The 26,359-nt window shown below is 37.8% G+C and overlaps 1 protein-coding gene across 2 annotated transcripts in view; it reads left to right on the plus strand.

Moving 5' to 3' along the window:
- Mid1 (midline 1) overlaps positions 1-26,359 on the plus strand; it is a 336,764-nt gene that overhangs the window by 126,515 nt on the left and 183,890 nt on the right. Inside the window, exon 1 of one of the 2 annotated variants that reach the window (XM_015987797.3) lies at positions 334-832. The exons of the other annotated variant lie outside the window; for it this stretch is intronic. The gene's annotated coding sequence lies outside the window, so the exon portion shown is untranslated. Of the gene's footprint in view, positions 1-333; positions 833-26,359 lie in introns of those variants that run through there. 2 annotated transcript variants of the gene reach the window in all.

Consider the following 26,359-nt stretch of genomic DNA (forward strand, 5'->3'; position numbering starts at 1 on the left):
CTGTTTCTGAAAACAAAAAGGCCATGCCTTACAGCTTAGCAGTTTGTTTTTCTTTAATATTTTAAAGATCTGGTGTTTTTTTTTTAAATAAACAACAATTTTTTTGTAAAAAAAGAAAAAAGTAATCCTCAGTATGTTTGATGATGCATATATATTCGTACTTCTGTGTTTGATATCCTATCTTCCCTTGCTATTTTCAGTTCATTTCCAGTTTAGGGGGTGAGTTAAAAACAAGTAGCCATCATACATTGCCAAGGACTCTTTTTGGTTCATCCCGATGTAGGCAGTTGCTAGCTGGTTGCTCCTTAACTCCTTGGAACTCTTTCTGTTCAGGAAGGAAACATGGAGCTATAAAACTCAAAGGAAGTTTGAAGCCGAGGCGTTCCCTGGGAGACAGCAGAGCTTCTGGCAAGCGCAGAAGGGAGCCGAGGCTCACCTGCGTGCCTGTCGCCTGTCTTAGCCTGCCATATTCCTGCACTTGCTGTGTGTTCTGCTCACAGAGGGTTGCAAAGGGCTGGGTTCGAGACCTCAGAGGAGTGGACTGACAGAAAGCAAGAGCAAGCACCCGGCTTGCGTGCCGTCCTTCCCAGTTCCCCAAGAGAGACGCTTCTGCAGAAGTCATTTGGTGTGTGTGCCGCTTTTCCTTGTGAGAGGATTAGAGAATTAGAAGAGGGCTTTGTGAGAAAAATCCTGGGAGAGGTTGCTGGGATGAAAGCAAACAGGGGAGGAAGATTTCAGCTCTCCCGGTCCCCTCAGTCAAGTGGCTCTGAGAACCTCAGTTGCTTGGCCTCCAGCAACTAGGGATTTTCTTCCATTCACATTGGAGACACCGGTAAGGCATTTTTTTCCTATGACACTAGGAAGCTATTGCATATGGTTGCCTTTTGAAGTGCAGGGTGGAGGGGCTGGGGGTGGGGTGGGGGGTGGGGTCCTAAGGAAGGAAGTTGGTTAATGATTCTGGGGACATCCTGCATTGTCTTTGCCTAGTGTACGAGAAAGTCGCTCTTAACTGCACAAAGGGCTTGTGGCCAGAGCACAATTTTACTTCTCCCAAACTTGATTAGCATCACTTTTGAGTAATGGACTCAAACAAAATGGGTGCACATAAAGATGATAGGGCCCATACCGGAATGCTCTTATCTATATGATAATCACATCTTAAAGCATTTTTATCTAAATTTGAACAGTTTAGGAGTATATCACTATGGGAATTGGTGGTGGCAGTTGAGGGTATCTGGCCTTTCCAGGAAATTCTCAATTATTTATGTTCCTGAGAAAATGTATTTTACTGCTGTGTGTTTTGCTACGTTAATGACTAGAGCTGTGAGAGCCAGAGTGGTGGCTAATAACCCAAGTATTGCCAAGAGTAAGTTCCAGGCAGAATGAGAACAGGGTAGAACATTCCCGATGAATGTGGGGAGAATGGAATTTGGCCTTCCCTGTGCAGTGCATCCTATTTTCCATTTGTTAAACAGAGATCTATGCTCACTGGAAAGAAGAAATGAGTAACCTGCCATTAGGGTCAGAGGAATGTGTAGTATACCCATTCAGCATTTTCCAAGATTCTGCTGATCATACAGCCTTATTTGGCAACTGATGGTATTCCCTAATTGCACTCTGTTATTTTGAGAGTTGATTTTGTTGTTTGTGTGAAGATGCAACTATACATTATTTATACTCCTTGTAAATACTATTTTAATGTATGGATACATATATATCCTTTTAATACCTCCTGAGACACTTGAGCTTAAAGAGTTCAGAAATTATTTTGTCTGACCCAAAGTGTTCCATGAGCAACATACTGAGGGGTATACTCAAAGTTTGAGGGTATGTAGAGACGAGAGAGCAGTGAAAGATCAGCTAGTCCAGAAGCCTCTCCTAATAGCTGCAACCAAATTCCTGAAATCCCTGTCCACCCCTCCCCCAACCTTAAGAACAGCATGATAATCTTTGTTGTTGATTCTTTGAAAAACTTTGGCTGCTGCCTAATGTAGGGGGCTTCCTGCATTTCTTCCTGCTTGTTAAAATCAAACTAAAACCCTTGCTCTATGAAATGCTCTGGTGGTAAATGTCCATTTTATAATCTTTGTGTTTGTGTAGTACAGTTAATTCAAATTCCAGTTGATTCTGCTCAACTGAAAATACTGATCAAGTAAAATGATCCTGCCACTAATCATGCAGGTTCACAACTTTGACTTCAGTTGGAAACTAGATCCATAGGTTGCTTTTTTTTTCCTACTTAAATTGCGGTCTTAACATGACCTAATTATTAGAATATTCAAAAATTGAAAATCTGTGTCACTTACTTGATAACACACAGGGTTTTCTAAAAGTATATATCTAAATAATTTTTTCTCTCTATATATGAAAACTTAAAAATATGCTTTAATATGAGCTAATTATTTGTCAAAAATAAGTCAATTTCCTTTCAGTTTCAGGTTTTCACTCTTATCGACTGAAAATGTTTGTTCAACCAAATAGTCTTATCTTCCACCTTTAGGAGTTGTTTACAGAACGTTGGCAGTTAATTGGGGGAGGGGTGGAGTGTGAGATAACAGTAAATCTATCTGTGAACGTGAGGATGCCTGGGCGGTTTGCAGGTTTTGATCAATGTCATTCACTATTCTCAGCCCCGTGTTCATTCCACTTTGAAAGACTATTTACTTTCATCATATTTGAGCCTGAGAGCATGGAGCTTATTAGAATTGATTTTCTTTCCAGGTTGATATTTTAAAATACTTTGGCTGGTCATTTTTCACTACCGCCTTTGGAGATCCTCATTCATCTGGCATATATTTATTGAGTGTCTGTTGTCACCAAGGCAACCCGTGTTTGCTGTGAGACATGAAGACATTGTTTTGGTGGGGCTTGCTGCAGTTAGCCAAGGCCAGGGGCAGAAAGACAATCTCTTGATGTCCTAATGATTATTTGTCCTCTCACATGGCTCCATTGCAAATGTGTTTTCAGTAATAACAGAAAACACAAATTCTTCTGAATTATTGATACATTAAACTCTAATACTGGCTACGTAGAAGCTAGAAGCGAACTAAGCTAATCAATAATCTTCTCACATTGCCTAGGACCCTCTGTATGTTGTTCACAATGATGGGCACTTAAATAATTTTAAAAAATAAGATTTATTCTGAATAAATCTAGCCATTGCACAAGCTGAGGAAATAAAGGCCAAATTCTTTTTGGTAAGCTTAATCTTAACAGCTTATAAATTATTTTTTTCTCACTTTTCTTTGCTACATTATGTTTCTTATTAGACAATATTTGTTAAAATGTTAAGATTTATTTCAATAATATATAATTTATAATTATACCTATAAGAAAATAAGAATTGTGATAGGTAAATAAATAAATACTTCTTGGATCTACCATGTACCAGCTACTCCCGTACTCCTTTATAAACGTGTTCCTACCTACTCTTCTCAACAACACTAAAAACTAGATACAATGACCATTTTAAAGATGAGGGAACTTAGGCCCTGTGTTGTTTTAAAAAATATAAGCAGCACTGTTACTGGGCAAAAAGGTCATGAGACACGAGAAACCCCAGTATCAGAGCTTTATTAGGAAGGGGGAACGGGGATGGAGGGAGGAAACGGAAGAAGTAACCAGGCCAGCGGGGAGACACACATGCCTAAAGAGAGAGAGATGGGGGGGGGGGCGCAGAACAGAGAGAAGAGAGGGAGGAGTCTGTGCCTTTAAAGATTCTCCTGCACATGCGCAGGTGGGCCTACGGAGCTACACCATGCATGCACTGATTGCAGGACCACACTGCGTGCATTTGGCGATCACAATCACAGAGCGCACTGATGATGCAAGACCCCTTGCTTAGCTACTGAACTATGCATGTGAGGTCATGCAGCTGGAGGAGCAGCAGAATCCTAACACCCTGAGAATTTAAGAATGAAGTAGATTGTGCCAAGTGATTCCTAAAGGTAGCAGATGAGGATTTGTTGTCTCTTCCACCAAACCTCTTTTGAGCTCATTTCTCTGTTGATCTCATCCCTCAGGTCTTTCTACCCATATTCATATCAATCAGTTAATTTCCACAGCTTACTTCAGATACTCTCTCCACTTGTCCCTTTCCCTTAATTTCTTTATGAGCAGATATGTGTAACTATGGAAAAGGCAAGCCCTACACATACTTATGTAAAGAGAGTGCTTTTGAGATAAGTGTGGTGGTTCATGCACAGAACTTGGGAGGCTGAGGCAGGAAGTTTGAGGCCTACAGAAAGAGTTCTTCAGGCCAGCCTGAGCAACAGAGTAAGACAACCTGTTTTTCAAAACAATGGGAAAAATGCCTTTTGAATTTTCAAGGAAGAAACAATATTGTGTTTTTAAAATCCATATATTAGACTGGCAAGGAGAGTACAGCTTATTAGATCTTCTTTGTTAAGAGAAATGAGAGGTTGACTTGGGTTTTGACTATGTGTATCTAGAATTCAACAGGGTATCTGGTGAGTGCACTAGTCCACATACACTCTAGGATGTGCATATGTCTGCTCTGTATAGAGAGCTCTGTTTTTTTTTTTTTTTTTTTTTTTTTTTTTGGTTTTTTCGAGACAGGGTTTCTCTGCGTAGCTTTGCGCCTTTCCTGGAGCTCACTTGGTAGCCCAGGCTGGCCTCGAACTCACAGAGATCCGCCTGGCTCTGCCTCCCGAGTGCTGGGATTAAAGGCGTGCGCCACCACCGCCCGGCGAGAGCTCTGTTTTAACTCAGCCTCTAGAATATGAACAGAGGAAAGCATGGCATTGTAGAAACCATAAAAATGCATCTTCTGTTCCAATCTGAAGTTGCAGCTTCAAAAAATTTAAATCATATCAAACTATTAGAAAAGAATGATTACTAAATGACCTGATAATCTGGTATATTCATAGTTGAGTCATTAATTTACCTCCACATGCTTACCTACTATCCAAAGGCTTTGTGTATCAACAAATCAGCAGCAATATATTCAAGAACTTAAAAACATAAATTTATTATATTCCTGAAAGTCTGAAGCTCCAAATAGGTGTAAAATCAAGGTGAATCACCAGCTTAGCAGCATTCCTTCTGGAAACTCTCAAATAGAATTTAGTTCATTTCTTGTTGTATGGCACTGCATCCCTTTGAGTTCTGTTCCATCGAATCATTTTCTTTGACTCCGGTGTTCAGCCTCCCTCCCTCCATTAAGGGGATTATTACATCAAGACCAGGCAGGTGGAAGAAATTATCCCATTTGATACCAAGGAGTTGGACATGTAAGTGTGCATATCTTTGTGGGGTACATTATTTTCCTGACCACACATTTTAAACGTAGGTGATATTTACTTTGTGATCTTATAGACAGTTGACAGCAATGGATACACTGAAGAAGTGAGAGTGACAGGTTTCCATAGTAGAAACTTCACGGACAGAGACGTTTGCAGATGGAGGCCCGCGAAGCTGGAGTGCAGGAGAGACTTTAAGAGTGTAACTTCTTGCCTGGCAGTGGTGGCGCATGCCTTTAATCCCAGCACTCGGGAGGCAGAGGCAGATGGATCTCTGTGAGTTCGAGGCCAGCCTGGTCTACAGAGCGAGTTCCAGGAAAGGCGCAAAACTACACAGAGAAACCCTGTCTCAGAAAAAAAAAAAAAAAAAAAAAAAAGAAAGACTTTGAGAGACATTGCAGACAAGGCTTTGGTAGAGTAGCTGAGAGTAAAAATTTATAGCTTAGAATAATTCAGGTAAATAATGGGACGGGAGAGGGAATGGATGAATCTAAGAATTTGTATGTATGCTGCTATAAGAACTGGTGATAGAGCACTACCTAGAAACACCTCTTCTCTCTTGTGACTCAAAATCCATCTGTGAAGACACCGATAATACTAGTGATAACATGTTTATTCAGTGTTTCACCTTATTTCAAGTATAATGCAATGAATCTTCATACCAATCTTCTTAGGTAAGTGCCTCTATTATTATCATCATATTTTCAGATTAAGAAATAGATTTGCCCTGGGTTGCAAAATATTGCAAAGGGAGAGAAAGGACTTGAGGGCTCATATCTTGGCTCCAGGTTCTATAGTTTAATTCTTATGCCTGACTGCCTTGTTATACTACCAATTATAGTTTTATGTGATTTTCCTTATAAGAATTATCTGTACATTTCCATGGTGGGGGCAGAAGAAGCAGTTACTGCTATCAAGATAAATTGAGGTTTGTTTATTTCTTTTACTTATGAAAAATTCCTGTGGAGTCTTGGCCATCAGGAGGATGTGATTCACTGTGAATTGTAACAGTTGCCTGGAACAGTAGGACTGGACTGAAGGGAAGACTAGACATTTTCTATTCTGCTTGCTCTCTAAGAATTGATATCAACACTGAAAAAGAAAACTGATATTGCACTCATGAAAAATAGACTATTGAAAAGTAAATGCCTCTAAGGCCCTCTGCATAATTCTGATGTTAGCATGTAAATCTTTTTATGTAAGGGTGTGGACAGAGCAATGGAAAGTTGAGGGGATAGGATGAGTATGCATGGGCATTTTCTCCAATCTTTGAATGACACAGTGTGCTATGCATTTTCTAAGCATTATTCTGACAAATGCTTACATCAATGCTGAAAGACTATAGCAAAGTTTGAACCCCCAAGGTCTTTCACTCTGCTATGTGTGTACCTCAAAAATATTGGACTGAACAATCCAAACAGAATTCCCATTTTAAATTTATTCTTAAATATATCAGGCATCTTGGGATGATGTTTAATGTTCTAGTCTCTGACCTGATTGTCTTTATTATCTTTATTATTGACTGGCTGTGAAGATCTCAGCATCGATCCACGTAGGTGGTCTTTAAAAAAAAAAAAAAAAAAAAAAAAAAACCTTGCCAGGAAAACTGAGTGTAAACTTCTACATTTTTATCTTTGTCAAACTCTTCTGTAATCTCTGTAGAAGCTTTAATGTTAAATTATAAAACATTTGTCCCTAGGATCTATAAAAATTCCTACAGTGATCATTAGTGGAAAAGAACTCCTCACCAAGAGATATTACTGATGATAATATGATTTTTTATGCTTTATTGTTAGGTCACCAGGAATATGAGTTCTTGCCAATTAAATTTGCTTTGGATTTTAGTAACAAAGATTTAGATAGGCTTAACATTTTCCACTCTTCGGGTATTTAATAAATGGTTGTTTGTTATCTACTACTGTTGAGCCCACATTTAATTGTTGCTTGCCATTCACATTAAGAAAGCTCTTCTTGCAGTTAAAGGAAAAGACACTAACAAAATAGCACAGCCATACCTGAACTCGTTGTTTCTGCCCACTTGGTCCAGAAACCTGGCTCCCAAGCCCTACTTAGCCACTGGGGAAGGACTCCATGATCTTTCTCATCTGCAACAGCAAACCTAGAGATTTTGACTATATCTTCATGACAAAAAGTGGTCACATTTTGGGGTAGTTATATCTGTACTATCTAAACCAATACTATTTTCAAGGTAGTCTTCAGCTTGATTTAATGACAGAATTTCAAAGTCCACTTGTTCAACATTACTCTCTGAAATTTTAATTTACCTCTGAGTAAGAATTCACAAAACTATGAGGTTTATTCAGTAGTTTGTTAGCCAAGCTCTGAGAGGTTAACATTCAGGATGGATTGATCGCTCCAGAGTGTCTGGCCCTCTGTTCATTGCTTAGAGGAGAGTATCATTAGTTAGCTCCAAATAATGTATAATTAAAAAGTGGTGCCTTTGGGCATGGGCAAATGACAATGGAAATAATGTTTTGGGTGAGGTATTGTGTGATGTCATCATTCAACTCATCAAGGCTTGAGACTGCTGAAAACATAAGCTTGCCCACTGAGTTTCACCTGCTGATACCTTTTCCTATGCCATATAATAAAAGCAAATAGTCTAAAACGCCTTGTAATAAGAGGAAACTACCTATCTTTGTTAAGTACATGAACTTTCCCTTAATGTCAGTGCTTGAAGTTGAGAGCTGAGTAGCAGATTGGCAGGGAAAGTTTGTTCAGATGTATATGTACACCAATGAGGAATGAGACATCTCCTGGATTATCTTACAGTTCTTAAGAATAATGAAAGAAGAAACTCCACTGTTGAAACCTAATTAGATATAGTTACCAATATGCTAATAACATCTGCAAAGATAAATAGCATAAGTTCTCAAAAATTATTTTAAATGGATTTTTAATACAAAGTTTGAACACCCTTACATTGAAGTTCTCTTGTTCTTCCTATACTGCACACTGCAAGTGTCAACTAATAGTTGATTTTTGGATAATTTGTGTTAGGGCATTCAATAACCTTAAGTTCAATATGCAGGTGTAACTCTCAGTGCATTGAGGCTTGGAACTACTCAAAACACAAACTTTCCCACTGAATTTCACTTGCTAATGTCTTTGTTTGTGTCATATAACATGAGAAAATAGTCTCAAATGTTTTATAATAAAAGTAAACTCATGACCTTTCCCTCAACTGGAATATAATATAGAGGATCAAGAAAAGCATGGGAACTGGAATATATTTGGGACATAATAAGTATTGAAGCAAACTTTCCTAAATTTAAGCAAACATTATATACAAGTAGATTTGTATACTAAATGTAGGCAGAGGATCTAAAAGATACCAATGTATATTAGAAATAAATATAAGTTATTTTATAATACAAGCCCTAGTAAAGATTTATTTTTACCTGTAAGTCTTCCAATGATATAATAGCAACATAGACAGATATAGTCAGCAGTTACAAGTCTGTTTAAAATTATGTTGTACCTCTTAATAAACTACTTTTTGAAAGGATGGAGCCACAAAATGATGTAATAAATAGTTATAGAGTAGTTTCTGACCCAGCCTGTCCCTTCATTGGATTCTAGAGCACAAGCTGCTTTTCTATAAAACCACATGCAATATACACTCTAGCTTTGGGATTGGACTAACCACTTTCTAATTTATAAATGCCATGATTTCTACATTGTGGAATAACTTTAGTGAAGAAAACCTTATTTTAGTGGCTTAATTTCCTCTGAATATTGTAGGCTTGCTGTCTTTAATTCCATTTGAATGCATGTTACCAGAGGAGTCCCTCTGAGTTCATGGTGGCTCAGTTATGCTTCATGGACCAGTTCCAGTTCTTTTGGTGATAGAACTAAAAGCCCACAAGATGCTGTGTATCAGCAATGAAACAATTAGTCTTTGAGAAGCTTTGGGGAAATTTCTTAAGCAGTGAATTAATCAGTCTGATTCTGGTCCCTGTTCACAAATGCCAGTTCTCCAAAAGGTCTCCTCCTACCCACTGCACTTCCTGGTCTTCTTATTAAAGGTGTAAAATTTTTAAAACATTATGAAATCTTTTTGTGCATTACAACTGGTATTTTTTGCAGACGTGTATTTCCATAATTAAACATCCTAAAATACAAATCCCATTATTATTTGTTATGTCTAGTCAGTAATTAGACCTCAGCTGGTAGGGCAATTTCAGAACAGAGTTTACCAATTTACATACTAATCCAGCAGAGTCTGGTGGGACATGATTAGCATAGATTCAGTCAACATCTTAATTAGCCTTCATCCCAGCATGCACTCTGAGGTGCCTTATCCCACCCCCACCCAGTGGGTCTTGTTTTGCTTCGTTTTTCTCCAGCAGATTCCTACTCTTCAAACCATCTTTTCCAGAGCTCTTTTTTGAAGAAGGAATGGTTCCAATTCAAAATGGTTGGCAAGGAAAGGAATTTTATGGAAAGCCCTGGAAATGTGAGAAATTTGGCTCTGAGTGACACATGACCAAAGTAGCAGAGTGTATTCTTGTAGAAGGTGGGACTGTCCCCATTCTCTCACTTCAGCCCCAGTTCCAGATAACAAGGTCGATAAAGTCATCCAGAACCTGTGGAACTGTTACCTATTTTCTAAATCCACTAGAAAAGGAAATTATTTCTTCCTACCCACCGATGGGGAGCTATTACATTATTTACCAACTATAGTGGCAGGAAATTTCTTATGCCTAAATGAATGAAATCTTCCACACTACTTGGTAAAGACCCTCTCCTTTCTGTCCATCCACAGACAGGTAGATACCTATGAAAAATTCTTCACTGAGCTGAAGACCATAATTACATTATCTCCCCAATATTCTCTATTTTATGTTAGGTGCTTCTAGCTTCCTGACTCCCTCTGGGATCCTTTGTCTCCAACCCTTTGATCTTCTTTGCGGCTTTCCTCTGAGCTCTTTCCAAGTTCTCTACACCACTCTTTAATTGTGCACTCTAAACTAGGAAGAGTACCTTTGAAGTAGTTTGAATGGCCAGATTTCTGAGGATAAGTTCCCAATACTTTTGTGTATTTCCATATTCAATTTACTTTTGGATGCAGTGCTTTTTATTAGCTAGCTGTCTTGGCTCATTTCTCTTCTATTTAAAAGATAATAATTTAAGTGTTCTATTTGTGTGTCATTTCATATCCAAGAGGATTTTTCATTTGCTCTGTAGATATTTTGCAGTTTATCAGAAACATTTTGAGTTTCAATTTCATTTTTGCAAAGCAATAAACTACTGATATCTGATGCTAAGGTTTGAATCCATTGTAAACCTAGTTCTGGTATTACCAATGAATTATTGCACATCCCAAGAGAATGAAGACCTTGAGGGCACCTGTGAGAATCCCAGGAGAATATCACTTGCTAACACCTTCAACCTATGAGCTCATTTTTCTTATTTTCCTATTTTCTGCCATGCTACCCTCTTTCAAATTTTCTCTTAAGATAATATCTTTTTTATATACTTTGTTTTCTTTCCTTCTAGCACACATGTTTTCTCTTTCATTTTCACTCAGTACCTTCCATATTTTTCCTCATCAAGAAAGTTTGTATAGTTGTTGGAGTTAATAGTAACTCAAGGAGAGACAATAGAATAAGATAAACACTCCCACTCAATGTGCCATTCTGGCTTCCTACTGGCTTAGTTGAAATTAGGTTACACACAATTCACAGTTAAAAACAATTCAAAAGTATTGGCTGATGGGAATTATAAAAATTAGAGTAAGGAAGTAAAAATGGTCAGTGCTGCTCACAGCTCTAATAGAACCAGGTGAGGAAATACTTCTATCCTGCTTGTGGCTTCCATCATCCAGACAACAGAAAAAGAGGTAGTCATAGTGTTGCTAGCTTTGTGTGTGAATGAACCACTCAAATCCACTTTCAGACTATTCCTTGATATGACAGGGACAAAGCTCATGTTTTAATTCCAGAACATGCCCAAGCTGGTCTTAAAGCTAGGATCTATATCGATCTAAAGTTTAAGAATCCTTGAGATTATATGGGTTTATTCAATGTCTTTGGAAATTAAAAATAAAAAGAAGAGTTGTGCATGTGTGAGCAAGAAGCAACTGTGAAGGGTTCCATGTAGATGTCTTTATAGAGAAAAACATCTCTTACTGTACAGAACTCTAAAAACAGTTCATATATCTCTCACATCTTCAGGAACTATCGATAGAGGATTGCATGCAAGGCTGACACTGGGAGATTCTCTGGCTGCTTGTCTAACTTTTTCTATTCTTATTTTTGGATGGCTAGTCAAACTTGTACATGTATTTCCTACAGTGTGAGATTTAAATTTTATTCACCATAATAGGTATAGAATTTATGAGTACCTCCTGAATGTCCCTACATCCCACCATAATTCTGGGTGGCTTTTCTGATATCTTGGGGAAACAACTGCACTTTCCCTCCTTTTACCTGATCAGACCCAGAAGTGTATGAAAGAATGAGCCATGAAGTTTAGAAACTGTCAATAGCCATTACAATAGTTCAGGTTAAGAATAGGGAATTTTGGCCGGGCGGTGGTGGCGCACGCCTTTAATCCCAGCACTTGGGAGGCAGAGGCAGGCGGATCTCTGTGAGTTCGAGGCCAGCCTGGACTACCAAGTGAGTTCCAGGAAAGGCACAAAGCTACACAGAGAAACCCTATCTCAAAAAACCAAAAAAAAAAAAAAAAAAAAAAAAAGAATAGGGAATTTTGGAAGGGATGTAAGATGCTGGAGCCACATTGAAAACAGTCTACAAATTTTTCAGATAAAAACTTATCACATGAGCCAGCAAGAGTACAAATGGAGGGATTGGGGAGGTAGCTCAGTGAGTAAGAACACTTGCTGCACAAGTATGAGGAACTGAGTTCAAATCCCCAGCACCCAGGTTAAAAATCAGGCATGGTTGGACACACACCTGTAACCCTTCTGCTGCTAATGGCAGAGAAGAGAGAACAGCTGAGTCTTACTGGCAGCCAACCTAGCTCCACATTCAGTGAGAGACCCTGTTTCAAAGAAATAATGTGGAGAATCATGGAACAGACATCTGAAGATGTTCTCTGGTCTCCCCCATGCATGGGTACCTATACACACACACAAAAAAAAATAAGAACACACTTAGATATAATCAATACCTGAGACAAATGAAAACATTTATCTTTGGTGTGAGAAAAACTTATAAATCATAGCATAATAACTAAAAAAATGTCAACATCCCAAATGTCCATAAACTGATAAAAGCATGAATAAAATGTAGTAGTCAAGCAGTGGGATACTAGAAAAGCACTAAAAGTATAGCCTACTGATAGAGGTTGTGTCATGCTACAGCATCACACATTTTTATGAATTTATTTGTATGAAACGTTGAGAGTAGATACACTTATAGATACAGAAAGTTTAATGCTCACTGGGGCCATGGGTGGAAAGTAGAGGAAAATGGACTGACTGCTAACAGACACAAGATGATTTCTTTTTCAAGGGAGGAAGCAACTCTGAAATTAGGTTATAGTGATGGTTAAGACTCTGTGACTATATTAAAAATTTTATTTAATGAAATACATTAAATTGGTGGATTTTCTTACATATGAATTATTTGCCAACTAGGCTCTTGTTTCAAAAAGACATGATCGGAGTTAAGTATGCCTAGATCATTCACAAAATGTATATAATTGCTCTAGTTTTAGAAAAGGATAACATCTGGACCACTCCTCAAAGTGATACTACTGTAAATATTCTAAAAGATAATTTAAGTGTATTTGTAACTGTGGAGTAGGGGCAAGAGTGAGGAAGGAAGAACAAGGATGAAATGTATGTTTGCAGCTCCATCCTCACCATTTACCTGCAGTGGAAGGCTAGGCCAAAGGCAAGCTCAAGCGCACAAAACAATATTAGAATACAATTAGATGTGTGCTCTGATGGATTCTTAAAGATTATCATGCAAGTGCATGGAAATATTATATAGTAATCAGTATATATTATAAAATAAAACATATGTGAACTTTCTGTGCTAATATTGAGACTAAATTAGAAGATTCCTATGGTCTTACTTGTCATATATATAGCAACTAAAGGAAATACACATTTATGATAGTCATATTTTTGGCTTGTGAAGTGGTTTTTTTTTTTTTTCATTTTCCTTGAAACAATCTCATTATGTAGCCTGGCTGGATTGATACTACATAGTTCAGAGTGGTCTCAAACTCTCGGTAATTCTCCTGACTCAGGTTCCTAAGTGCTAGGATTATAAGTATGTGCCACCATGTCAGACTTGAGGTGTTTTATGTCATTTTAGTTATTATGTATTAGAGACAGGATCTTATGTAACCCAGGTTGGCCTCAAACTCTTTATGTAGTTAGAGATGATACTCCTGCCTCTCTTGTTCAGTGCTAGGATTAGAGGCATGTACTACCACACCAAGCATATGCAGTGCTGGAAATGGAAACTAAGGCTTCATACATGGTGGGTAAACATTCTTTAACAAAAGAAAATGGGTTTAAGAGAGGGGCATTTAGGAATAGGACAGTGCACACCCAAGATAAGGATGCTAGCTTCTCAAGAGAGTCATTCCTATATTGTGTTTCAAATATTTGAAATTCTCTTCAGATGTGGATGGGAACAATGGAAAACTATGGTTTTAACTACAGAGAATATAAAAATATAGAATGAAATGTAGATTATGCCTTAAAATTTATAGGAATTATAAATGCTGTTTAATTCCTAAAAGAGCATTTTAATCAATAAAACTAAAGAGATTCTTGCTCCTAATTGTTTACAGAATTCTTTTTTGAATGGAATTGAAATTCCGGGTAAATCCAATTTTTACTGAGAACTCATTGTCCTAAGTTATTTTGACTCTAGAGGCTTAGACAAGTTCTGGGACTAATAGCATATGGTTGTATGATAGTAATTCTCTGAGCTCTCCTGACATGGTCTATTCCTATACAAGTAGGAAAAAATGCATTTTTTCTTATGCATCAAAATGCATTGAAAAAAGTAACAAAACCATTTTAGAGGTTATGATAGCTGAAGATACAAGAGGTTTTGCAAAGGTAATGCGGAGTTCCTGTGAGCCGTTTATGCAGTGTCCACAAGTGATATACTCTGCCAGTGTTCTAATCCATTCTAATCACAAAGTGACACTGACACATGTTATCAAAATTGTGGATTTTCATAGTGGTGATAATTTCCTCTCAAAATTGAGCTACAAATGAGTACAGCATTCCAAGTATCAAGTCCCTAATTCGAAAGTGTCTTCATTAGGGAGAGGTTTTATTGTTTTTATTGTTCTTCATTTAAATAATAATTTAAAAATTAGAAACACTGAATCCTAAATAATAGTACATTTTTAATTGCACAGTGCAATCCAAAAATAAGCTCCACTTAAGATATATTACTTTTTTTTTAATTCGACATTGCTTTCAAACAATGCTTAGATCATTAAATTAGAACCTCATTGTTTCCTTAGAGGTGGTGGCATTATTAAAAGGTATTCTGCATATTTTGTTTCTATAATTATGTCTAATCAGTGTGAATTGGTGCTGTAGTAACATACTTAATTAAAAACCCATATTTGAGATATAAGTGGGTGACAAAGGAGAAACTGTCCTAGTTTCCTTCTAAGGTACAGAAACCGGCAGAAAATTGTAATATTAGACAAGATCAGCGGCCTGGAACAAAATGCAAAACCTGCTTAGAAATATCCTGGCCTTAAAATAGAGGAAAGGGCTTTGTCATTGTGTAGATTTTCCTCTGCAGAATCGTTTCTGAAAGAGGTGGAGATCTCATAAATGTCTCCAAAGGCCAGTTTGAAGCACCCAGGGAGTAAGGTTTTCAGGGATGGGGGAGCCTTCCCATGCCGTGTAAATGGCACATGTCAAGGGAGAAAGACCTCAGCATAGCAGTGATGGAGCAGGAGCTGCCTGGGCTGCTTCCTTTGTGTCCTGATCATTTACATGACTTAAACACAACAATGTGCTCCCTACTCAATAGCCCAAGACGCTTTGCCATAGCAACAGTTGCAGAATGTGGCACAGCCTCCATGGTGTCCTTGTGACACAGAAAAGTTTCATAAAGAACCACTCCTTATGAATATGCTCAGAGGTTTCTTTCTCTTAACTAGTGCTTTTTCAGATTGCACTGGGCTTAGGTTTTATTTATGGGGCCCATCTTTCCTCTGTTGCAGAAGGGGCTTAGCACAGAAGTTAGGAGAGGCATGGCTTAGGGGTCAGGGGGTGTGAATACATACTTGGCTGTGATGGAAATGGAATTCTTGAGAACATTCTCAGAAAACTGTTAACATTGTTCAGGAAATCGTGTAAAACTCAGGAATGTAATATACATCCTGAAGTCATTGTGGGTTTCCTTGACGGTATGTAATAAATGGCCTTTTTGGTGTTTGCATTTTTTGCTTTTTCCTATCATATCTCAACATGTGCATCTACCACAACACACTTGGGACAATTAGGAGGAAATGAACTCCATATTCAGTGCTTATATCCAAAGGATATATGTTATCAAATCTGCAATTAAGCACCAATACTTGCCTTCTCTTTTCAGGCCATCTTTGGCAAGATACAATTTTCCTGGGGGCTGGGAAGGGGAGTGTCCTTTTCCTGTTCTTTGTCATTTTTTAGAATCAGTCTCTTTAAAAGTGTAAATCTAACACAGTTGGTCTAGCAAAAAAAAAAAAAATGCTGCCAAAGGCATAGCAGAAGAGAAAAAAAAATAACAACTGCTTGATAACAGTTGATTATAGTTTGCTGTGCATTATACTAAGGAGGTTTACTTTTAGGAAATCATTGAAATCCTTTCTAATTTATCTGGCTGAAGGGAAAGAAAAGGAAAATTTCTGTTTTGGTAAGTTTGTGCTTCTACGGCACCTGTGTGACATCATCCCCTTTCCTTACCTCTAGTGCCCTCCATTGATTTCTAGTAAGTGGTGATCTCTTAATATTGGAGCTGCCCATAGTGATAGATGAGGCTCTGAACCTGTGCACCTGACTCCATAATAATCTATAAATTAGTGATGAGCTTGTAATAAAATATCCTAAGTGTTCCTGCTTCTCAGGGAGCCAAAGACCCCAGGGGTCATTAAACAACAAAAGATCAAACTGGGCTCCCCAGTGAAAACACAATTAATTATTTATACACATCAGTATTTGACATTGGTATCATTTCAATAAGGAGAGAGCCTTTGTTTTCTACATTGCTGTGCTGATTTTCATTCCTGAGACTCTCAGTTTAGTCACACCCTTATTCGGGCCAAATAGAGATGAATGGTGAGCTTTGGGTGTCAAAGCGTATGCACATAATGATTAAAAAGAGAAAGTGATGTTCGCTGTTATAGTCATATTATAAAGCAGTTGGATGACATGAAGATAGAGAGTGGCTGCAGAATGGAAGGCAAGATGGATAGAAAAGGAGTTGCCGCTTTCTCACTCCAGTCCGATAAAGACAAACTACATTATTTAGAACTGGGAGAAATGTCAAGAGACTTCTCCACAAAATGCCAATGGAGAAATTTCAGTGACACCATCAAGAAATGGCTTTCATTCTTGTGTCTTGGTTACTTTGCCACCCCCTAAAATTATTTCTTGTTATCATGGGTGTTAAATTTCATATTGTGCGAAAAAAGAATATCTTCCTAGGTGGCTTGATTATTATTTAGCTACTCAAAGGACTGAGAAAGTCTCTCTGTCTCTCTCTGTCTCTGTCTCTGTCTCTGTCTCTCTCTGTCTCTCTCTCTCTCTCTCTCTCTCTCTCTCTCTCTCTCATCAGAATGGGTGAAATAAAAATCTTTATTTTCGTATGTTCTGCAATTTTCAAGGCTTTTTTTTTTTAACAATCAAAAGAGCTGCCATTTGAATGCAGTGGATTTGGTGGGTCACTGTTCAACAATGAGGAAATTTCATTAAGCTGAGCCAAAGCTAATTTTGAAGCGGTTCTAAGACGTTTCCTATTAAGTAGAGAGGATTTGATTCCCTATCCTTCCTTTCATGCTTGAGGAATCTCAGATTCCTTGACAAAGCAATGACTGCAATACTGGCTGCAAGTAAAGAAGCCTTATTCAAACGGTTACCAGTGTCCCTCAGTTGCCAAAATTGCTCTTTTTTCTTATAGAATTCATAATTCAGAACTACTAAGTATTTTCCACTCTTTGTTAGAAGAATAGGTCATAGATACATTAAGAGGTCTTTCCCCAATAGGTCTGAGGCCCAGATTGCTTACTGTTCCAAAAGCTAAAGAATAAACACGAGTAATATTTAGTTTGCATGTACAAGCAAAGACTCATAATTTTCTGGACCACACAGAATCTCTGTACAACTTTGGATGTAATCTCTGTTTTTGTACCAGTTCCAAAAATGTCAATGAAGTCTGAAGGCATTTGGCAATAAAAGTAGACTATTTTAACTCTATAGTTTAACCTATAACCACAAAGCCAATATTTCATAAACATTTAAATATATTTATTAGAATGCCCTCTACTTATGTTTTGAAGTTATATATGTGTTTAGATAAATGACCATATCAGAAAATCATTCTTCTAAAACAATGCAAAAAAAAATAAAGTTTAAATAGCCTCACAGTGAAAGAAATTAAATCCTGTAAACTTACTGTTCAGTGAATATTGGGCAAAATGATAGATGCCCATGTTGTGGATGAGCAGGATCATGACCCCATATTATCCACATAATCATCATTGATTCAGTCATTATGAGGAAAAAGTCCCTGAGGGTGAACTGAGCTCAGAAGCAGCTATTAACTTATTCACCATCATAAGTATGGTCCTTTGTTTTTTATTATGGTGTATATGGTAGGGCAGTACAAGTGACATAACACTGTGAAAATGAGAGTATGTGGATTCAATCTTCTCCTCCCACCTTTATGTGGGTTCTGGGGACTCAATTCATCAGCCTTTACTCAAAGTACTTTACCCTCTGAGCCACCTTGCTGACCTTCAAATCTGGTTCTTTCCATCATCCTAATAATGTTGTTTTTCTTACTAAATAGCTGTTATCATTTTTAGAGATCCAGCTCCTGTCCTATTATATGAGAAGGTTTTTGTCTCTATTTGTGTATTATTTGGTACAGAACTTAGGATGAAATTTTAAGAGAGACCTATTAAGGAGAGACAGGGACAGGAAGTAATGTGTTATCAACGAAATTACTGTACGCCATGAGAACCAATGGAAAATGAACTACTCAGACATGTTACATCTGAGGAACAAAGGGACTGGTGTATCCTTCCACCCACTTTGATTAGTCATCAGATGGGAACTACACAGATGTACAAGTAGGGAATCAAATTCTCTAGCACTTCTAGCCAGCCACATGCAAGCAAAGTTGGCTATAGCTGAAGAGAAAGCTCTCTAATAGAAAGATATAGTGCCAGACAGTCAGATGTCAGACTATGGGGCATAGAAATTGCAAGGGCTAAGGGAATATGAGCATTAGCTATTTGTTGTTGAAACTATAGATACCCAACTGGATTATGTAGAATCTCAAGACCAACAAACACACTCCACGGTCCTTGTGACAGCTTTGCCAATGTTTTCCCAACAGAAACAGATGTAATTTCCCCATGACTTGTCTTTTTTTTTAAACTGCCATATAATTTTAGTGTGTCCAGTTTGTCACCTGGTTGAAAGATTGAAGACATTCACCCATCTTTACAGGCCCAGCTCTGCCTCTAGCATAAGATAAACAAAAAAGGCAAGTGGATAGGATTTAGAACCTAAGGAACAGATCAACCAAGATAAGGGGTAGGTCCTGAGAGAAAATTGACCTTTGACCTTTGGTGGGGAGATAGCTCTTCTGTGTCCAGGAGGAAACCTATACAGACTTGTAAAGAGTAGTAGCAATACCCAGGCAGTGGTGGCACATGCCTTTAATCCCAGCACTTGGGAGGCAGAGACAGGCAGACCTCTGTGAGATCGAGGCCAGCCTGGTCTGCAGAGCAAGATCCAGGACAGGTACCAAAACTACACAGAGAAACCCTGTCTCAAAAAACCAAAAAAAAAAAAAATAGTAGTAGCAATAGATCCAGCAATTAATGGAAGGAGTGTCACATTGTTAAATTGCTGACATTGATAAAAGATAGAACATGTAAGGGTCCTACCTGATACCTATTGGTATGAACTGAAGCCATGTTGTGGTGATATATTGTATACCTTAATAAAATTTGCTTGACAATCAGAGAACAAAATAAGCCTCTAGATTAAGCATAGATGCCAGGCGGTGGTAGCACACACCTTTAATCCCAATAATTAGGAGTTACAAGACTTTAATCCCAGCACTTGAGACCTCACACCTTCAATCCCAGTGTTTGGGAAGCATACACGCCATTAATCCCAGCACCAGGAAGGAAGTGAAGGCTGGGCAGAGAAAGGTATATAAGGCATGAAGAAAACTAAAACATTTTCGACTGAAGCTTTTTGGCTGAGGTTTTTCAGGCTGAGGTTTCCTAGAGGTAAGACATGGCAGTGATTTGTTCCTTTATTTCTCTGATCTTACAGCATTTACCCCAATATCAGGCTTCCAGAATTTTTTTCAAAAGACCATTTAGCAATTCATGTTTCACCATGTCCTTTGGCACTTTGTGAAGACAAAGCTTAAATGGATAAGGTCAGGCTATGGAGTTAGAAAGAGAAGCTTGAGATTCAAGGGCAAAGTTGAAGATACATGAAAATGATGAACAGAAGCAATGAAACTGTTTTTGGCTAAGAATCCTTTTGCTTATAAACGACACAGAAAGTCTATTGTATTGAGGTAGTAAATGGAAAGACTTTTATGTTTGGTGCGCATGTCAGTTATCAATTGCTGTATAATGAGACATTCTAAATCTTGTGGCTTGAAACAATTTTCAACTTATGCTGGCTCTGGTAGTGTTTACTTGTCATACTCAGGAGACATAGGCAGGAGTGTCTTAAGTTCCATGCCAACCTGGAATAATAAATAAATGATAAATAATAATGAAGAGAAGAGATGGACCCTGTGTCAAAGAAACAAAGTCTCTAGTCCTGATTCTGTAGTTGACCTAAATTAGCTAGACTGGACATGATAATTGTTTTGTTCCTCCCAACGAAGGTCACTTGCATGTCTGCAGTGAGGTAGCAGGCCACTTGAGGGATGATTTGGTCCAGGATTACCTGTGGTGCTTCCACAAAAGTCTACATGATCTTAATTCTGACTAGACACTAATCTTCCAGCTGACCAGCCTGGCCTACTTCATATGTTCGTGGAAAGGTTCTGGACAGCACCACTGACATTTTGTTCTGTTTTACTTGAAACAATCTACCTACATAGCCCAGGCTGACCTCCAATTCACAGTCTTCTTGCATCCTCTTACTGAGTACCAGAATTTTGTGAGTATATGTCACCATGCCCAACAAGCAGTAATAGGTTTTAAGCCTGTACGTATTTAATTTTTACTAATGTCTCATTGGCCAATAGAAGTCATATGGAAAACCGAGATGATGTTTTTTGGAATCTCTGTAGGAAGGCTGCTGAATCAAGCACACAACAATAGTAAAATGATATTTCTGCTTATTGGGCTTTCCTGTCCTTACATCTGCCAACTTCAAGGTCTTGAAGAACTTGACAAGTGACTCAGGGTTACTTTTGGCTCCTAGGTTACATCATCACTCTATCATAAATTGAGAGAAGAGGTGTTGTTATTGTTGTTGTTATTGGTGGTAGTGGTGTTCTCTCTCTCTCTCTCTCTCTCTCTCTCTCTCTCTCTCTCTCTCTCTCTCTCTCTCTCTCTCTCTCTCAAGCCTAACTGAGAAAATTCTGAGAATAAAGCTGTTTGGCCTGGCTTTTATGTTGGGGAATGAAGATGAGTAATGCTTATTCAAACCATATGATGAGAAGGGAGGGTGAAAGAAATATTCATCAAGTGTTTCTTGTGTCTCTGGTTTCATTTCCATGTTTTCTAGATTCCATCTCTTCCTGTTCTAGTTTTTTCTCATGTGTTTTATTTTCTGTACCACATACTGAAAAATGCTACTTGGAAAGTAACTTTTTGAGTTCTTGCATATGTGCTCTCCTACCTTCCGATGTGAAGGAATGTTTATGTGAGTATAAGATACTATGGCATTTACCTCAATTTTAGTTTTCAACTTTTGTTTCCTTTTAAATAAATTCAGTTCTCATTTCTTTTTAATTTAAAGGACCCCTTCTGATTTTTTGGAATATATTCTTCGATCTGCCACCCTGATGCTATGTCATGAAATATTTTCTCTTATGTCTTACTCTGAAAACATGAATTTTAGTATATATCAAGATTTCCCCTACAGTCAGTGAGTTTCCTCTTATTTTCTTATTTTTGTATCAGTAGTGTATACATTTCATGGTCCCTTTCTTAAAAAAATAAAACATATTTTGTATATTTTAATTTCATGTAATTTCAGGCACATTATTTTCAAGCGTAGTACATAGAAGCCTATCCCATCCTTTAGCTACAACTAGTGGCCTTTTCTCTGAAGTGTTTTCTCATTCTATGTCAGAAGTAGACAAGTTTTTTTTCTGAACTATTTGAGATAAAGACATTAGTATGTATTTCTTAAAAACAAGGATTTTCACTTATAGAGCTATAGTGCAATTTATACAGATCAAGTTCAAGATGTTTGATGTTGGGTTCATGATACATCTCTGTGGTTGAGCCTGCCTATCCTGTACAAAGTTATAAATTCCATTTCAATCACCATGCAAAAAAAAAATTTAACTGACAAAATAGTATAACCTAATTTAACACTCATTTAAATTCATTGCTCCATTTATGTTCACTTATAGTTATTACCTGTCACACCTCATTCTGTCTTTTTAATATGTAAAATATGTCAAATATCTCCTTAGCTATTATGTGTGTTTTGTTTTTTAGATTTAAGTTAAGTCATTTTGGTAGAAATAGTAGTCATCTGAAAAAAGCTAGTATTTAAGGTTGAGATTCTCAGATCAGTTAGAAAACTATGTATACAGGAAAGGCTTGATGTATTCTGGGCTATGCAATGGGATAGTGGACAGGAATTGGCCTTGTTATGAGCTAGTCAGATGTCACTGCTTGCTTTTTTTTTGTTTTCTTTTTGGCTAGATGGAGGGAATTCTGTTTTGTATATACTTCTAACTGACTTCTTTGTAGCTTCTACTCATAATACAAGTCACAGCAACTAGCTAGTAGGGACTTAACTCACGCCAACCAAAGGAATTTTAGTGACCATCAGGGCACGTATTTACTTTTCCAATTATGAAACTTTGTGAGTCTGTTCCCATCTATTTTTTCTCATTTTTTCTGTCCTTTCTTGGTACAGATATATCCCCTCTGTCCTATTCCTGTCATTTAGGGCAGTTTGAAGAGAAGAGCAAACAGGTATTTAATCTGCACACATCAACGTAAGTGATTTTCTTTGCTACAAAGGCAATTGTATGTGTTTACTATATACAAGATTTTGTTTTTGTGGCAGAGGGGAATTAGAATGAGCCAGAGACACATCAGGATCTTAGACCTTGCCCTTGGAAAAGGAGTGATAGAACACACATGTACAAACCATACAGAAAATGCTACTTTGTGGCACTTGACTTGAGATAGGCCAAGGATTTAAATTTATCAAGTACCTAATGTTACCAAACACATATAAAAAGAGGAGAGTAAATATTTGAATCTCCCTAGTGAGTTTTCTTTTCATTATTGAGAATGGAACCCAGGACCTTGCACAAGGTAGGCAGGTGCTCTTCCACTGAGCTGCATCTCCTCTCACCCAGGAATTTGTTATGGAAATGGTAACATTCCATTTTGTTGAGAGGTGGAATTTATGCCCAGACCATCAAATAACATGGAGCAGGTTTCTAGTCCAAGCCAGTTAGACTGTCACTAAGGTGTTTCCCCACTTCCTTGGTGTTCCCCTGGAAGGCATATTGCATGAATTGAGATATGAGTATCCCTTTCTTAAGAGGCCTTCTATAAGTTCTACAATGGAGTAAAAATTTTACTTTGCCCAAGTTCTCCTAGCACCTTATTCTATTTCCCCCACAGGCCACATCTGTGGGGGAAATTAGGATGGTATGGAATTTTGTTGTTTCTTGTTTTGCAGTCTTTTCTGTTACCCCTTTCTCCTGCTATAGAAACACATTGAAAGGAAAGAGGGAAAAAAATTTATTTCCTTCATGTGTCCTGAGCTTCTAGATTGCACATGGTGCATAGCCTGTACTTAAAATTTATCCCTTGAAGTTAAAAAGTTACATTTCTTTATTTTTTTTTGTGCATGCCTATGTACTTGCCACAATTGTGCATCTGAAAGTTAGAGGGCAACTTAATAGAGTCAGTCTCTCCTTCCACCATGTGAATGAATCCCAGGAATTGAACTCAAGTTGTTAGGCTTAGTGGTAAGTACCTTTACCTGCTGAACCATCTTGCCAGACCCTGCTAAACAGTTCTGGTTTGACTCCTTGATTTAAGTAATCTTCTGTTGCACATGTTCCTATCATCACCATTTGCCTGTGTCTTTGTTCTGAACGGCTCTGTAAGTTTAGATGGTTTTCTACATTTTCACATCTTTAGTGCCCTGACAAGCCCTGGCATGTGAAGGAACTTCGTAAGTTATTCTTTTACTGACTAGAAATAGACAAAGATAATGTTCTTGAGAAGGTGCATTAGTTAGGGTTCTCTAGAGTTACAGAACTTATAGCATGGATCGATAGATACATATATATGGAATTTATTGGAATGACTTACAGTTGCAGTCCAACTAATCCAACAATGGCTGGCTGTGAACAAAAAGTCCAAGAATCTAATAGTTGCTCAGTCCCACAAGGCTGGTGTCTCAGCTGTTCTTCTGTATATGCTGGAATCCCGAAGAAGTAGGCTCCAATGCCAGTGAAGCAATGAATATTTTACAAAGGCTAGGGTAAGCAGGCAAAGAGCAAAACCTTACATTTTCCATGTCCTTAAACATAAGGGGAAATTTCTTTTCAGGAAAACTGTGTTTTATCACCAGGCATGGTAGCAAGGGCAGCATTTGGAAAGAGGAGGCAAGAGTATTAGCAGCTTAAGGCCAACCTAGCTAACATGGTGAGAACCTGTTTCAAGTAACCAAGGAGGACTTGCCTAGCATGCACAAACCCTGGGTTTGATCCCAGTCACTGCCTCCCACAAAGTGTTTTCTCTAGTATTTAAAGTCTCAAGGTCAAGGAATATATGAATGAATTTATTATATAAAATAAGACCAAATTATTTTTCTTGCTGCCATATTGACATCTATTTTTAACCATAACTTTATTAATGTCTGTGTACAGATACCCTAGTCAAAGATTTGTTTGACCTAGTTGAAATTACATCCTTGCCAGAGCTTTCTTTGCCATGAGTAACCTTTTTTTCTCTCTCTAGTTCTCTATATTAAACAAAGTTTTCATAAACATTTGCTGTCTGGACATAGAAGTAATACATAGATTATTTTCTTATTTAAGTAAAATGCTTAGCAGGACCAAATTATCTAATATAAATTTCTTGCAAATTGACCTTTTCATTCCTTGAAAGGTATTGCTCATAAACATTTTGCCTTCACTTTTGGAAAACAGTTCACAAAAAAGCCACTGAAATTTGTCAACATTTAAAAACCTCTGTCAGCAAAATAGTCATTTTCCAGTTTAAAGGATTTTCTTGAAAATTTCTCTGTAATGTTTCAACTCTTTGATTTTTTTTCTTAGAAAAAACATCACTTGCCTTTTATTGAACAATGCAGGTTTTCATTTTGACCTTGTGGCTTAAGAGAATAGAATAGGCTTTCTACACAGTGATGCAGAGCAAATATTTTCTAAGAAACACTAGTAATTACAATGATATTCTGGTGGAAACTGTAGTTGCTGCACAAGAGCTGATTTATAAGTCAGGAGGCAGAATGAAATATAAGATGTAGAAAATGCAGATTGGTTATCTAAGGTACTTTGCATTCTAAACTAGTCTTAATTAAGCTTACATTTTATTCATGAACTTACACATTTGAAGAATAATAATTGAAAAGTAAGAAGCTGTAAAGTACTTGTGGTACAAATTGGAATTTGTGGGGTTACTTCTCTGTGTAGAGTGTAGGAAGTTATGAGAAAGCATGTGAAGCCAGGGTGAAGCAGAAAGTTGAGAACAGAAAAGCATCCATACATTTTTCAGCCAATCTTTATTAAATGCCAGCAACACAGCTGATGTTATATAAGGCAATTAAACAAGTCCCTGTTGTCATTCAGCTCAAATTTTGATGGAGAGAGATGGACAATGTACAGGAGATAAGGCCTTCCAGAAGGACACCAGCAAGGCAATTGTCCTTTCATGTAATTGATTTGGAAGGCCTTTTCTTATAAGACTTGAACAAAGACCTGGAAAATTTCAGAGTACAAAATGTGTTGTGATCCTGGGGGCAAGAACTCTAGTAAGGAAGAATATGAAGTATGAAGGTGATGAGATGAGCTCACACACTGCCTGTGAGGGACCAATAGGATTCTAGAATGGCTAAAACAGGGTGGTTCTGGGGAGACTTGAAAGAAAACAGTCACAGCAGGGATAGCATCATAGATCTTTGAAGTATCACCGGGACTTTGGCGTTTGCTCTGTGAGGTGGGAACCACTGAAGACCTTTGAGCAAAGGAGTTAGATAAAATGAAAGCTTTTAAGCAGTCTGGGTGGAGGGCCCAAAGGGAGGCTAGAAAGCATAACAGAGGAAGTAATAGCAATGATGCATACGATTATGGTGGCTTGGATCAGGGCAGTTTCTTCATTCTCTACAACCTATCATATCTATCTATTTCTTTAAAAAAAAAAAACAAAAAAAAACAAAGTGTATACCAGAGGCTGGGAGGATTGCTCAGTCTGTAAAGCATTTGCTGGGCAAGTGGAAGAACTTGACCTCAAATGCCCAGAAACCAAATAAATATAGCATGGTAGCACGCACCTATGATTCCGGTCTTCAAGCAGAGAGGAGAGAGGAAGTAACAGAAGAATCCCTGAAAGTTTGCAGACCACCTAGCCTGACAAATGTCGCAACAAATCACCAAAAAGAGACCCTGTCTCAAAGAAAGGTGAAAGTGAGGACT

This window comes from Peromyscus maniculatus, chromosome X, assembly GCF_049852395.1.
Source record: "Peromyscus maniculatus bairdii isolate BWxNUB_F1_BW_parent chromosome X, HU_Pman_BW_mat_3.1, whole genome shotgun sequence".
Lineage (NCBI taxonomy): Eukaryota > Metazoa > Chordata > Mammalia > Rodentia > Cricetidae > Peromyscus > Peromyscus maniculatus.